The sequence below is a fragment of the Balearica regulorum genome, chromosome 3 (genome assembly GCF_011004875.1).
Source record: "Balearica regulorum gibbericeps isolate bBalReg1 chromosome 3, bBalReg1.pri, whole genome shotgun sequence".
NCBI lineage: Eukaryota > Metazoa > Chordata > Aves > Gruiformes > Gruidae > Balearica > Balearica regulorum.
Genome location: NC_046186.1, coordinates 52190361 through 52203894, shown reverse-complemented (window position 1 = coordinate 52203894; position 13534 = coordinate 52190361). Strand labels below are relative to the sequence as shown.

The 13534-nt window shown below is 42.9% G+C and overlaps 1 protein-coding gene and 1 long non-coding RNA gene across 9 annotated transcripts in view; one reads left to right on the top strand and one right to left on the bottom strand.

Annotated features, from left to right (window-relative positions):
• The window catches only part of FYN (FYN proto-oncogene, Src family tyrosine kinase), a 138304-nt gene that overhangs the window by 78051 nt on the left and 46719 nt on the right, over positions 1–13534 (top strand). For 5 of the 8 annotated variants that reach the window (XM_075747917.1, XM_075747913.1, XM_075747921.1 and 2 more), the window contains one exon: positions 6421–6557. The exons of the other annotated variants lie outside the window; for them this stretch is intronic. The gene's annotated coding sequence lies outside the window, so the exon portion shown is untranslated. The remainder of the gene's footprint in view (positions 1–6420; positions 6558–13534) is intronic. 8 annotated transcript variants of the gene reach the window in all.
• The window catches only part of LOC142600977 (uncharacterized), a 523379-nt gene continuing 513010 nt past the window's right edge, over positions 3166–13534 (bottom strand). Inside the window, exon 3 of the long non-coding RNA XR_012834509.1 lies at positions 3166–3175. This is a non-coding gene — a long non-coding RNA (uncharacterized LOC142600977). The remainder of the gene's footprint in view (positions 3176–13534) is intronic.

The following is a 13534-nucleotide window of genomic DNA, read 5'->3' as shown; positions in this document are numbered from 1 at the left end:
CATCTGAAAAACTTCTCAGAAAAAAAATGTATGCAAAAGAAAGCATGTAGCCTCATTTTTCACGCTCAAGAAAATCTTCACTGAAGATGGTTTAAGTGCCCAAATGCAAACAAAAAGCAGAAGCTCCAGCCCAGCCTTAGGAAAATCATCTGCATTTCAGAGTCAATACTGCCTTGCCGGAAGAGTACACTTACTGACATAATAAACAAAACAAACATAACTTTTTTAAGTATCCCTTGATTTTATTTATATTTTAAACTCCCCTACCTCCCTAACACACAAATATGAAAGAGTTAGTCTTGTCCTCTCACCAAAAATGCAGGATATAGTGGGGAGGGTTGTAGTGGTTTAATGGTTTTTAATGGTACTCTATCTTCTGTGCTAGAACAGCATGGAAGACAGAGAACAAATGAACTCTGGATGTTATTTGTACAGCTATGCAATCTAGTTCAGAGTACTGTCCTTTCCTGACCCATCTGTTTATCCCTTCCCAAGAACTCCGGCAATGAGCAGTCAGCACTGACCAGTCTGCTTGTGAATCCACTGGTCCTCAAAGCTTCCCAAATTCACCAATCTGCCTGACGCAGATTTGGCCCCCGAAGCGGTGTAGAGTGTCTTGCCAGCTTTTAGCTTGCAGCCAGGAGACAGTTGCACGTGGGCATTTATAATTTATTATGTATGTGTATTCTTGGTCACGGTAATAAATGGGATAAGTATGAGAATGCTTGAAAGATTCCTCTTAAAAAGCTACCTCAGACTTCCTAAATTAAAAACTGCTTTTGCAAAAGCAGGGAAGTGAAGCGTAACAGTCAGTCAGGTTTCTTTGTACCTTTGTACTGTACCTTTGTACCCAGCGGTAGCTGGGTAACATCCATGGATTGGGTGCAGCACTTTGTGAAGGCGTTTTTGTGCTGTTTAACTAAATACAGCACAACTGCCATTTTCTTGCAGTCTGCAATACTGAGCGTCAGAACCACAACAGAGACCCTTCAAAACTGACACCTCCTGCTCCATGTACTGTTGGCATCTTCAGGGAGTGTTCTTAATTTAGAGGAGTTTTAAAACTATGGCATTGACACAAAAATTACTGGGCATAGATAAAACATGCTCAATAACCTCAAAAAGAGAAATTTTAAGCCCGCTTACCTAAGTCACTTACATGACTGTAAACGTGGTACAACAGCTTGAGGTGTGTGAGTTGCAGCTTAGCTGCAGGCTTGTTTTGTAGGATCAGACTAAATAAAATCTCGGCCTTGAACTAGTATCTGTGTTTTGGAACAAACATCTCAATGCAGCACACTGCAGAAGGAAGGAAGCAGACTAGAAATTAGATCACTTTCCTTTCCTGCATTATTTCTTGTAAGTATAGTCTTCTTAAGTATGGAATACACATTTCCTGTTGTAAAAATATGGAAACAGCCTGCAGTAGCCAAACCACTGATAACCTACTGTTGCTGAAAACTGGAGTCGTATTAGATGAGCCTGTTTAGAGGGAAGTGTTCAAAGCCTGCAGATGATCGGATCTCTTGTGCTCTGAAAAGATAGCGTGAACTACATAATAACTGATGTGATTGTCATAACAACTGTAGTTTTACATTATGGAAGAAATAATAAACTTTGACTCTTCATACAAATGGCAGTGTAAAGATATGGATGCATTTGGTTCTTGCTTTTTGTTTTGTATCATCTGTGCATTTAGACAAAATCATGTGCCCTAATCCTAGAGTGCAGGTGCTTTATTTATCTCTGTCTACAGTAATACTGGTTTGTAACCCTATTCCACAAGTTGTCTTATGCCGCCGTTAAGTCCCAGCTGCGCTAACTGCACTGTCACTGTGATAGCAGCCATGGAGGTGGGAATCCAATTTAATAGCAGAATTATTAATCATAGCATGGCTTGGGTTGGAAGGACTTGTGAAGATCACCTAGTCCAACACCCCTGCCCTGGAAAGGGACATCTTCCACTAGACCAGGTTACTCAAAGCCCTGTTCAACCTGACATTAAACATTTACAATGTTGGGGCATCCACAACTTCTCTGGGCAACCTGTTCTCATCATAAAAATTATAACACAACAGCATGAGAAATTCAAGGAATTCCTTAGGACATCCAGTCATATTTTTGATCACCCTTTATCCTCTAACTCTCTACAGCAGCAATTCCAAAGTTTTCTTTCTGGATGGTTATGCAAGGAGCAGGACACCACATGCTCCAGGGACTAAAGTGTTTGATAACTCCTGATGATTGGTGTTCTTAAAACCCTTATTCCCAGAACATCACAACATTTAGGCAGGTCTTAACATAGCTGAAAAGGTCCTACAGCCTCTGATGATTAGCCAGACTGTAGACCACAATTTGTGGCCACATTCTGAGAGCAGGTCACACAAAGGATGGTAGATGAAGAAGGACAAAAGTCTGTTTTTAATTTGTGTGGGGTGGTTTGATGTTCTAGACCAAGTATTTTCAGTGGCTGTAACACATGATCACTCTTCTCTCAGAGATCATGCTTCTAATGGACATTCAAAATGGTAATTTTTATCTGTCTCTTCATCATGCTCAAATAGTACACACAGACTTTTATTGTGGTAGAGTGGCCCATACAAGTAGCTGCAGAAAAGGGAAGTGAGAATCCACTTCTTCACAAGACTTTCTTTTCTTGGAAGCACTCTAGGCACACAGAAAGGGGAAGCCTTGAGGATCTTGTCTGGTTTTTGCATGATACCATTACAGATAATCTGTCTGCACGGACTGATGGGGAGCTGGAGGAATGGAAGAAAAGGAAAATTGCAAGTAGCAGAGGTGGAAGCCTTTCTTAGGAAAGGAGATAAAAGTGGGAGGAGGTAATGAGCTTGGTATCTAGTTTTTTGCTCTGTTTTCATTGTATAAAGTTGAGGGACAACCAAGTTCAACCCTGGTATTTTCCCTTATGAGTTCTGAAAAACTGTATCCTTGATGTGTGTTTTTTTTCTCTTTTCCTTTTATACAGAAGTTATTTCAGGAGCAACAGTGACCAGGTAGAGAAGAAAATATTTAGCTTAATCTTTTATTCTCAAGATAATCACCGTGGTTTCCTTAATCTGGTTTCTTACCATAATTCATCTTTCCCTTGCGAAAAATATCCCCAGCTTCTATTCTTGCCAGCCCTGTGCAGAAAAATCAGGGTTGCCTCAATGTTCTCTGACATCGAACTATGCAGCCTCAAAGTTGCTAAAGCTTGGGCATTTAAGCGAGGGGCAAGACAGGAAGATTTCATCCTGGCAATCAGACTGAAAGCAGGTCCATGCAGTCCCCTAAATTTTAGAAGAGTGGGAGAAAGGGAAGAAGAGCAGTTTGCTTTGAGGTGAGGGAACTATGTTAGTACCTCTTTTCAATGTACTATGGCCATAAAGGACTGAACTACGCTGCTTCTGGGGCTTTAGATTAATATTGTCTATGGAACAGATGTTTCATGCGTGTTATGTCCAAAGAGCCAATTATACATACAAGTCGTGTAAATTTAAGCTATAAATGAAATGCTATCTATACATCCAATTGATATTTTAGAAGCATTTGCCTTGGTTCTACCTTTCTTAGCATTTATTAGTTTTGCTGCTGAGAGGTGGCCACGTGTTTGGCTAGGTTTTGGGTTGTGCTTTGTTTTCTCTTATTGTTTTCTTCAGCGAGGAAAGGAGATTGGGTAAAACTCTTTTCTGGTCTCTGTTGACATCAGCACATTCGATCTGCCTGCGTCCAAAAGAATTATGTCAAAGCAATTGCTTGCGTTTGTTTCTTAGCGTGTTCTCCAACAGCACTGTCGCTTGAGGGTCAAACTGGAATACATTAAACTGGAATTGGGGCAGAAACGGCAGCCAGCCTCAGGTCAATGATGCCTCTTGAGATTTGTGAAAGTGACACTTCTGGGGTTCACTGCATTAACTACCATAGCATTTCTGCATCTGGTCTGGGTGACTTACAAAGGCGGATTGGATGGTTAGTCTCACATTTTCCCATTTATTTTTTCTCTGTGTGTCTGGAGTAAAAGGACAAGTCTAGCATCTGACTGATTTCTTAACATTTCAGAAAGATTTTTTAAATCCATGTATTAAAATTGTTTCCTTCTATGTAGTTTCTATGCAATTATGTTTAGGAAGATTACCACAGTTACTTCACCTGTAAAAATAAATTTGTGGAGTCTAGCCTATGTGATCTTTGTAATGGTACGTCTTTTGACATAAGCAAGCCTTCACAAGGCTTAAAGACACAGTTGCACATGTGCTTAACAGAACATCCTAATGCTGTAGGATGTAGCTGGGGTTGTGCCAGAGGAAGAGGGAGAAAAATGCGTCCAGGAGGACAGAAAATATTGAGATAGGCAAAGGCACAATTCAAACTGTACTTTAGCAGGCTCTAATTCATCTTTTATTTGTAGCTTTTGAGTCTTGAGATCTGTTGATAGGAATACCAGGTATAGCAGAGGCCAGGAGGGGGGTGTGTGTGTGTGAATGCATCTGCATACATCTATACATATACACCACACTTGGAAAGACCTTTTTCCTCCCTAAAATTTTCAAAAGCTTTCTTGCTTTAGTTCACTCTGCAGTAGTTTTATACTACAATGGTTTACTTAATATGTGATGTTTCTTTTATGTTTGTAACATAGCACTGAGATTTTACTATGCTATGTATGCCATGTGCGGGCACCACTTACTGAAAGTGACTGAAAGTTTGAAATCCACTTTTTTTTTCCCCCACCTGTTGAACAGAAAAATATCTGTAGAATCTTAATTAAATACAATCAAATGTTTGTATGATATAATGCCATCTAAATCTCTGGAGTGGCGTATGTGAACCAACGCTGAGCTCAAGTAATTGAGATTATTTTATCTGTTTTGTTTGCAGAATTTACACTGCAGCACTCAGTCATAAGTGGGTTTATTCCAGAAGCTTAAAATGAGCTGATGCGAGCAACTGGCACAAATCAAACACTCCCCAGCCTTCCCCACTCCTCCACAAGATTAATACTTTCTGGCCAAAGGCCCAGGTTAGGAGAGACAGCACAGACAAAAGCTTGCACTGCATCCTTAAAAACCACCAAACTTAAATATTGGCAGGCTGTGAGATGAAGCAAATTCAGTAGCCAGGACCCCTCTGAGCACATGGTCCTTAGGAGCCCACCCACCAGACCCCATCCTTGGGATGCAGAGCCAAAAGCTTTCTTGGCAGCACCCCGTTCCCTCGGCAGGGTGAAGGGGAAGGAGGAGACGTGGATACACCAAGTGTGCTGGGAGGTGCCTGCGGGAGCAGTGCTCGCATCCACTCACCCCACTTAAAGGCACTAACTTGTTTTCCTGAAGAAGGTAGCTTCTGAAGTTGGGAGAGGAAATATCTCTGAGGTATGGAGGACTCCTGCCCTCAGCCTAATTCTCTGAGGTCACCTTCTGTGGCTGGGGGATCCTGGCATGGGATCCTAGGCAGATCCCTGGGAAGAGATCCCACTAGCAGGCAGCAGATGGAGTGAATTGTGGAAGCAAGGAGTCGCAGGTACTTTCTCAGTGGCAGGGCTCTAATAGCCTCCATTGGTTTCCTAAAAGTTGTTTCCTTCGCATCTCAGTGTGAGGAGCTTTGCACAGCGAGGTTTTGTATGAAGCCAGGTGCTGGGAATTCAGAGACGGCTGCCCGCAGGTCCTGTAGAAGATGGGCAGTTGGGTGTCATCCATACTTAGATGGCACCTCAGCCCCAAAAGGTTGGGGTTTCCCCTGGAGATATTTTGCAGGCCATGAGAAGGAAGGCTGCCAGGATTTGTACCCTGAGAGGGGAATGAATGTTTCTTAATGGAAACACAAAGCACTGGGTGATGCTGTGACCACTCATCTCACCTCCAGCTTTATGCAGGCAGTAGATCTCACCTGCAGGAGCTCCTGCTTCGTGCCTAATAACCCAAGATGCACGGGTGCGCGTCCTTTTTAAATCAAGCATGGTTATTTTCATAACTTTGCAGAGATGGACAGTACCTCACAACCTGTGGTGTAAAGGGTTAATTACTGGTTGATTGCCCACAACAGATCATTGCTGAAAAAGCAAAACAAAATTGCCTGTTCACAATCTGGATTGGATTAGTTTCCAGTTCCAGTAAGTTTCCCACCTTTGCTTGATTAGAACCCGCTGTTAGAAAATTTATTCCCTGTATGAATACTCCTACATTGTGAACAAACCAACAAAATTCCCTGTAAGCTTTTTGTTTATAATGAAGCCTTCTGCTACCCAGTGTTTTCAATTCTTTAATGTCTCTTGTCTGAACAGTCTTCCAGTTTTCCAACACTTTATTTGAAAAACGAAGCAGCAGAACCTGATATATTATTCACGGAGCAGAGGAACGAGAGCCAAATGCAGAGTCAGTGTAACCTACCTACTCATCTTTTGATTTTCATTTGTTTCTACAGCTGAGGCTTGCATTAGCCCTTTTGGCCACAACCTTGCGTGGGGAATTCATGTCGAGCTGATTGCCTCCCAGGACCTCTCCGGTCTCATATTCAGTCTCTGCTTTGGAGGATAGAGTCCTCTCTCTCCCTCTCATCCTGTAAGTACGGACTGTATTCTTTCTTCTAATAAGGTGATTCTGCACTTGGCCTTATTAACACCTAAACAGTTTTCTCCCATCTTATTACAGACCCCAGTTGCTCTGTGTCAGGCTTGTCCTTCCGTTGTTTGTTTTTTGCTGTCCCCAGTCTCGTATCTAACTGTAATGAATTAAATTTCCAGGTCACTGCTAAGGCTATTAAATAGTAAAGGGATGATCACCATACCTGTGGGAACCCAGGAGGAACCCATCTGTTTGCTAATAAATACTTTTCCATTTACAGTTACACTTTGGCTTCCTTCATTTATCAACTTTTTAATACACTTAATATGATTATGGACTCAGAAGTGACTTCAGTATAAAATAGGTTTGAGATTTTTGCCTGACCTCATACAGCGCTCCCCATCTATGGAATCCTACTCTCCATGTACAGATGGAGCACACTCCATACAGGCTTCAAAGCATTCAGTTTCTTCACAACAGAACTTCTTCACAACTTTCACTTCTTCTACAGAACAAGTGAAATGACTTAGACTTTTAATACTGTCAACAATGCTTCCTTTGTCGAGTGAACTTTTAATTTTTGCATGAAGTGCCATCAGATTAGTTTGACAGGATCTGTTTTCCTTAAAGCCAAGTTGATTGACTTTAACTATGGAGCGCTTTTTTAAAAGATTTTATTAATTGAGTCCTATGTTGGTCATTCTATCCTATGGAAAATACTGAAAACTCAGCCAACTGGCCTGTAATTACTTTTTACCCTTCTTGAACAGGGGCCCAACATGGGCCTTCCTCCTGGCCCTGGTCCTTCCCCAGGGCCCAGAACGGCTTTAGATGCAGCAGCAGCAGCAGCTCCAAGGCTAACTCTCTAAAACATTCTGAGACAAGTTTATTTCTAGCAACTAATCCAAAACACCTAGAATCATATATCTGCTGCTTAACATCCCCTCTCCACGGGCTGCTGTGGTGGGAAGTTCTTTCATCATCACCATAAACAGCTCATCCGGCCTTCTACCAGTGTGCTAATCAGAAATATTTATTGAATAACTTATGCCGCTGTCATATTGTTATGAATGAGTCTACCACTTTTATTGTTCAGGATTCATCTTTCATAATCAGCTTAGAAAAATAAAAAATTACATATCTGATTCCATCTGCCTTAATTTTTCCTAGTATCTTCTTGCTTCCTCTATATAATCTTTATTTTTAGCTTTTTTATTCATTGTTATCTTTTCCCTTTTTTCCCTTCATGTGTTGGTTTTGTGTGTAACACTTTTTATGTTTTTTCACTTCCCTGGTAAACCCAGCTGTTGGATTTTTTGGTTGTGTGTTATTTTTACGTAGCCCAGTCTTCTTTTCATGGTTGTAACATTGTAGGCATTTAGGAAATGTCTTAAACCATTCGCAGATGTCAGCAACTTTCTGTATGTTCTTTCTTTAGCCTGATTTGACTCCCATTCACTATAGTTTTGTGAAATTGCCTCTCAGAAAACATGCACTGTGATTTTAATTTATATATACATGAAGAGCGTATGTTCATATATTGCATAAAATGTTACTAGCCTGGATTTGATTGCAGACGATCTTAGTTATTTGCACAGGAAGCGTCGGTCTCTTTTAGTCTAAATAACCAGTAACCCTCTGGTCTGTGATCATTTCTTCCCTACTGAGACAAAGTCTAGAGCAGCCAGAGGCTGGCTCCTCTGCTAAACCGCATACGGCTCACAGGCAGTTCAGGTGTAGCTACATCATATGACCGGCGGTAAGCTCTGCCTGTGCCGGCACTGCAGCTCCCGCCGGTTGCTCACCCTGGTTGGGGCCGGGAGCAAGTCAACGGGTCCTGCTGTGTGTGGCGTGGCAGGGTGACCACTGTGGGGTTTAGCTGTGGGCGGTGGAGTTTAGCTACGTCCCACAAGCTCTTCATGTTGCGGTCATCGTGCTGTGAACTGCTCCCGAATCCTCCCTTCTCTTTGATGCTGCAAGGCCTATACTGTATATGACTCATTTAGCTAATTGGCAAGAGCTTTTGTTCACAGGGTTAGGAAGGCTGAACTTGCCTTTAAATTAGGAGTTAGTAACTTGTCATTTGTAGCTTTTTGGAAAGTACAGGCCTGTTTTAGTGCTAGTGACATAAGGTCTCCTGCATAAATAATACAAGAGGTCTTCTTATACTTGTATACAGGTGTCGAAGAAGCCCGTCATCCCGTGCTCCGCAGTGATTCCAATGATCTGTAACAGAGACCCCACCTTGGGTGTGTCTTGATTCATAAATATCCAAGATTACTTACTTACAAGTTGTCAGTCACTCGGACAGACATCATTTGTGACATGTAGGGCCTGTCAACTCTCCTCTTCCATTTGGACTTCTTAAATTGGCTACAACTGTTTCTTTTAATGTTCTAATAATCTAAATGTAGTTATTATTTTTCAGAAGTATTATTTGGCATTGCTACTCTGCAGGCAGAGGGTTTATCCAGTTTTTCAGACACTTGTAATTAGCACATAGGAAACTGAAGAAGGTCATCAAAACCTCTGCTTTGGTTAATGTTGTGCTTGATATCATGGTTTTGTGCTGAATGTGCTTTCGGTTGCTTATTTAATCAGACTCACCTAGCCAGCCTGGCTTACAGAGTGTGCTTTTGTTCTCCATCGAGAGGTCACTTTCTCTTTACAATACAGTCCACAAATCTAATGTCTATCCCCTGTGCTGTTCACCTAGTTGTTAACTTTGGCAGCCTTCAGGTTTTTTGTCTTTCTGTGCTAGGAAACCGGTAGCAAGTCCAGACAGGATCTCCAAATCTGCTGAATTTTTGACAGTTGTGTAGTCCACAAGGTGTATTACAAAAAGGTCACATCCAGTGAAACCCTGCCTGTCTTCTCCAGCTTATCATCCAGTCGTGCACTTTCCTTTTGTGGCTTAAATGCAAAGAAACAGAGAAACTTCTGTTGTCTGCCTCTTCCTCACACACTGCTCTTTTCATCCTGCTGATGAGGATGGTTGGAACCGTCCTCAGGGGCACTTTGGGTCAGTGCTTTTCAACTGCTCATGCTCAGAACGAGTCAAACCAGAGAGGGTGTGCAGGCAGTGTGAGGGGGAGCTCAAGCACCACCAGCAAAATGCTGGCACAGCATTCAGTGCATGTGTATTTGCTTGGTCATGCGTGTGCTATAGGCTTGTGAACCACCTGATGATTTATGGAGCCCAGTGCTCCCTGGATCACAGGTCAAGGAACACCATTGTAGATAATCCTGCATGCTAAGTTGAGCTTAGTTGTCCACTTGGGCAAACATCCTTACTCTGTTCTGTGTGACTTAACAGGATCTTCAGGTGTGGTTTTAGAGCTCTGCAAATGTACCTTCATTCACAGGCCAGATTGAAAGCACAGTTTAAAGTACAGAACACGTGATGTTCTCCCTTACTTCTTGTTGGCTTATTCTCCTTTGGGCTGTAATGTTCTGCTTCAAGCAGTGCAGCCACCTAAGAGACAGGGCATGCTGTGGGATTAATCACCCAAAATGAAAACTCGTCCGTCATACGACCATATACATGGATGCAGACAAAGAAGACAATACGGCAAGGAGAGAAGGCATCTGTCCAGCATTGTTGTTTTGTGTTCCTCTGTTGCTGGTATCTTGAATGCTGGTATCTTTTCGAGAGGGAGACAGAAAGACAGAGGGAGACAAAGAGGAGCAGGCCTTTTGGGGTATAGGTCCATGTGTATCAGTTTTGGTACTACCTCCTAGAATTCCCTGAGGTAGCAGTAGGATGTAGGCAACCTCGTTGGGCTTTGTGATACTGCAGGGTCCACTCTGAGCTGAGCAGTATTGATCCACCTTTGGAGGCAGAGGAACTTTGCTGTAGATCACTGATCCTCAGCAGAAGGGGACCGTAGCTTCTCTTTTTCCTGCCATTGTTGTCGATTCTGTCTCAATTCCCCTCCTATTACTCATCTCCTGCTCTGCCGATTGCCCCATCCAGGTTTGCATAGGTTATTTCTGGTTTTGGCACTAAGGACTGTGTGTGCCTAAAAGAACGGAGAGATGGACCATAGATTTCCTAGAAGACATCCCTGGTGGCACAGATGCAGCCTGCAGCAGCACATGATTGTAGAATATGGGGAGCCGCGGTTTGTAGGGTACTTGGTAAAACAGAGTTGAGAATCACTGATCTTAGTGGCCTTGTTGTTGGACAGCAGAGGACTGTATGCATCAATGCTGCCACTTCTGTAAGAGAGAATGCAGGTTAAGACCTATCTCCTTCCATGTCCCATTGTCCAGGGTGTTTTTCACTACCATCTCAGCCTCCTACTCTTGTTCTCCAGATTTCAAAATCCCTACTAAAAATGGACTAGATGGTAATGTGTCATCTTTGTAATCCTGGCAGTATCTCAATTCTTGCCTGTCTGGTTAACATGGCTTAACCTTTGTGCCTCTGAAGTTATCTTCTGGACCAAGAACATCACTCACATATTACTCACTGTGGTGGGTTGACCCCAGCCAACAGCTAAGTGCCCCACGCAGTCCCTCGCTCACTGCCCCCCAGCAGGATGGGGGAGAGAAAATCGGAAGGGCAACAGCAAGAGAACTCCTGGGTTGAGATAAATTCAGTTTAATAAGCAAAGGAAATAAAAAGAAAACAAGTGATGCAAAGGCACTCACTCACCACCTCCCACCAGCAGACTGATGCTCAGCCAGTCTCTGAGCAATGGAGACTTTCAAAAAACTCTGCTTTTATTGATGAGCACGACATCATATGGTGTGGAATATCCCTTTGGTCTGTTGGGGTCAACTGTCCCAACTGTGTCCCCTCCCGACTTCTTGTGCACCCCCAGCCTACTCACTGCGGGGGCAGAGTGAGAAACAAAGAAATTCTTGACACTGAGCAAGCGCTGCTCAGCAATAGCTAAAACGCAGGTGTTACCAACACCGCTTTGGTCACAAATCTAAGGCACAGTAGGGTTTGGGCTGCTATGAAGAAACTTAACCCCATCCAGCCGCAGTAGATTACCTAAGCTGTCATACAGAAGTAAGCTGCTGTACACTGAAACCACAGTAGCAACAGCTGGGTTTGAGAAAACAGGTCTCACTAGTAGCACTGTGTAAGTGTTGGCAGGGTTTTCGTGTCTTCCCGTTACTGATGTAGTCAGTACCTTCAGCGCTCTGGTTGTTCACTGGCCTTTGTCACCATGTGGTTGCCACTTTGTCTGGGGTCTCTGCTTGTAAGCATCTTTGCTGTTGTAGCTGAAGCCAGCTGCAGTGATGGTGAGAAGACTGAGGATTTCTTTGTGAGCTGGCTACAGGCAAATTTTTGCTCCTGTTTAGGAAGGGGGGTATTTTTTTCTCCAATGTAACTGGACAAATAAGGAATTTAAATAACAATTCTAAAATATTAGCAGTAGCGACCTAGGGGAAATTAATGCCTCTTTGGGAGGGAACGGCATCTGGAATGGTCTCAAAGTTAATCATCTCCTGATTTGAGACTCAGCTTGCTCCCATTTCCTTGCTGTCACATCCTCTAAGTTCTTCAGTCACAAAGCAGAAATCAGACAAGGCAGAGAAGAGGTTAGTTTCCTTTGTGCATGGGCAAAGCAGGGCGAGGAAGGAGCAATGGAGCTTTTTTGGAGAGGAAATCTTTCTCTATGCCTCTTACATACTCCAAAGCAGCAAACAGGCAGAACTTCTACACCGCTCCCTTTCCCTTTCCCCCCTTCCTTGCCTGCCAATTCCGATTCACATTTTGCATTCTGCTCCGTGCCGCTCCCATGCTGTGGATCAGATGAACACCCATTAATCCTGGGTCGATTCTAAAAATAGGAATTGAAAGAAAAAAATCAGAACAGTGTGAATCAACCTGCAATCATCTTTCTGTTCTCTTAATGGAAGAAAAGAAAGAGGAAATCAGTGGAGACACTGTTTCACTTCTCTTTCCAAGATAAAATGATTCTGGCATTTGTAGCAGTTGTTCTCTTGATACAGGTTTTCTAATTTATATACTTAAAGGACACTTTAAAATTTAGGTGCATTAGCTTAAAATGCTTATGCAGACCATCCACCCAGTTCTCTCTGCTAGTGAACAGAGCTACCACAAGCGGCCTGATGAAGGACGAACGTAGCTTGAAATCACGCTATTGAATTTACATGGTGTTCTCATGTGTTACTCAGAACCAAGGAGCTGTAGCGTAAGCAGTGCGTTTACTGTGTGTAGCTGCTGCCTTTATCTGTTCATTTCAAAGCTTCATTTAACTCAGAAAGAAAGGAAGAAAGAAAGAAAGAGAAAGAAAGAAAGAAAGAAACCCTAAGTGAAGATTTGAGTCTGACTTGCCCTTCAGAGTATGAATGTAAAACCTGCAGGCCTTCCTTCTCAAGTTAGCTCTGAGTAAGCGTCTTTCTTCTAGATTACAAATGAAGTTTGGATGTTAGTGGGAAAAGAAAACCTCTCCTCAGAACTGATCTTCCTGAGCTGCGTTTTTCTAGGGCGCCTTTTTTTTTTTAAAGTAATAAAACCCTGAAACAGTAAAAGGCATAAGTCAGTTACCGTTACTTTAAGAGATGGCAGTGTGAGACTCTGCTTTAATCACTTGTTATGTTTTGTTCTGGTTTAGTTTTGCTGGAAGGGGTGTATCACAGAGAGTGGAAAAGAATGTGCTGGTTTTTGAAAAAGGTGAGGCCATAACGTTCACAGACTGGGCTGGCAAAGAAGCTGCAGGAAACAGAAAGGGTGGCAACGTGTCCTTTTGCGGGCAGTTTGGAGGGTTTCTCTCCTCTCCTTTCCCCAGTTGCACTGAGGAGCTTTTGATTACAACTGCTTTAACAGACACATTTTGCTAATGCATCTTCTTGGGGCCTTGCCAGGTGACCCCCTCACCAGCCAGCTACTGGCCAGTCCTGCCACCACAACTGTCCCTCAAACAAGCGCCACACGTGGATATGGTTATTGTCCCTCCTGCCCAGCTGGAATACTGACTTCCTTTTTTCCT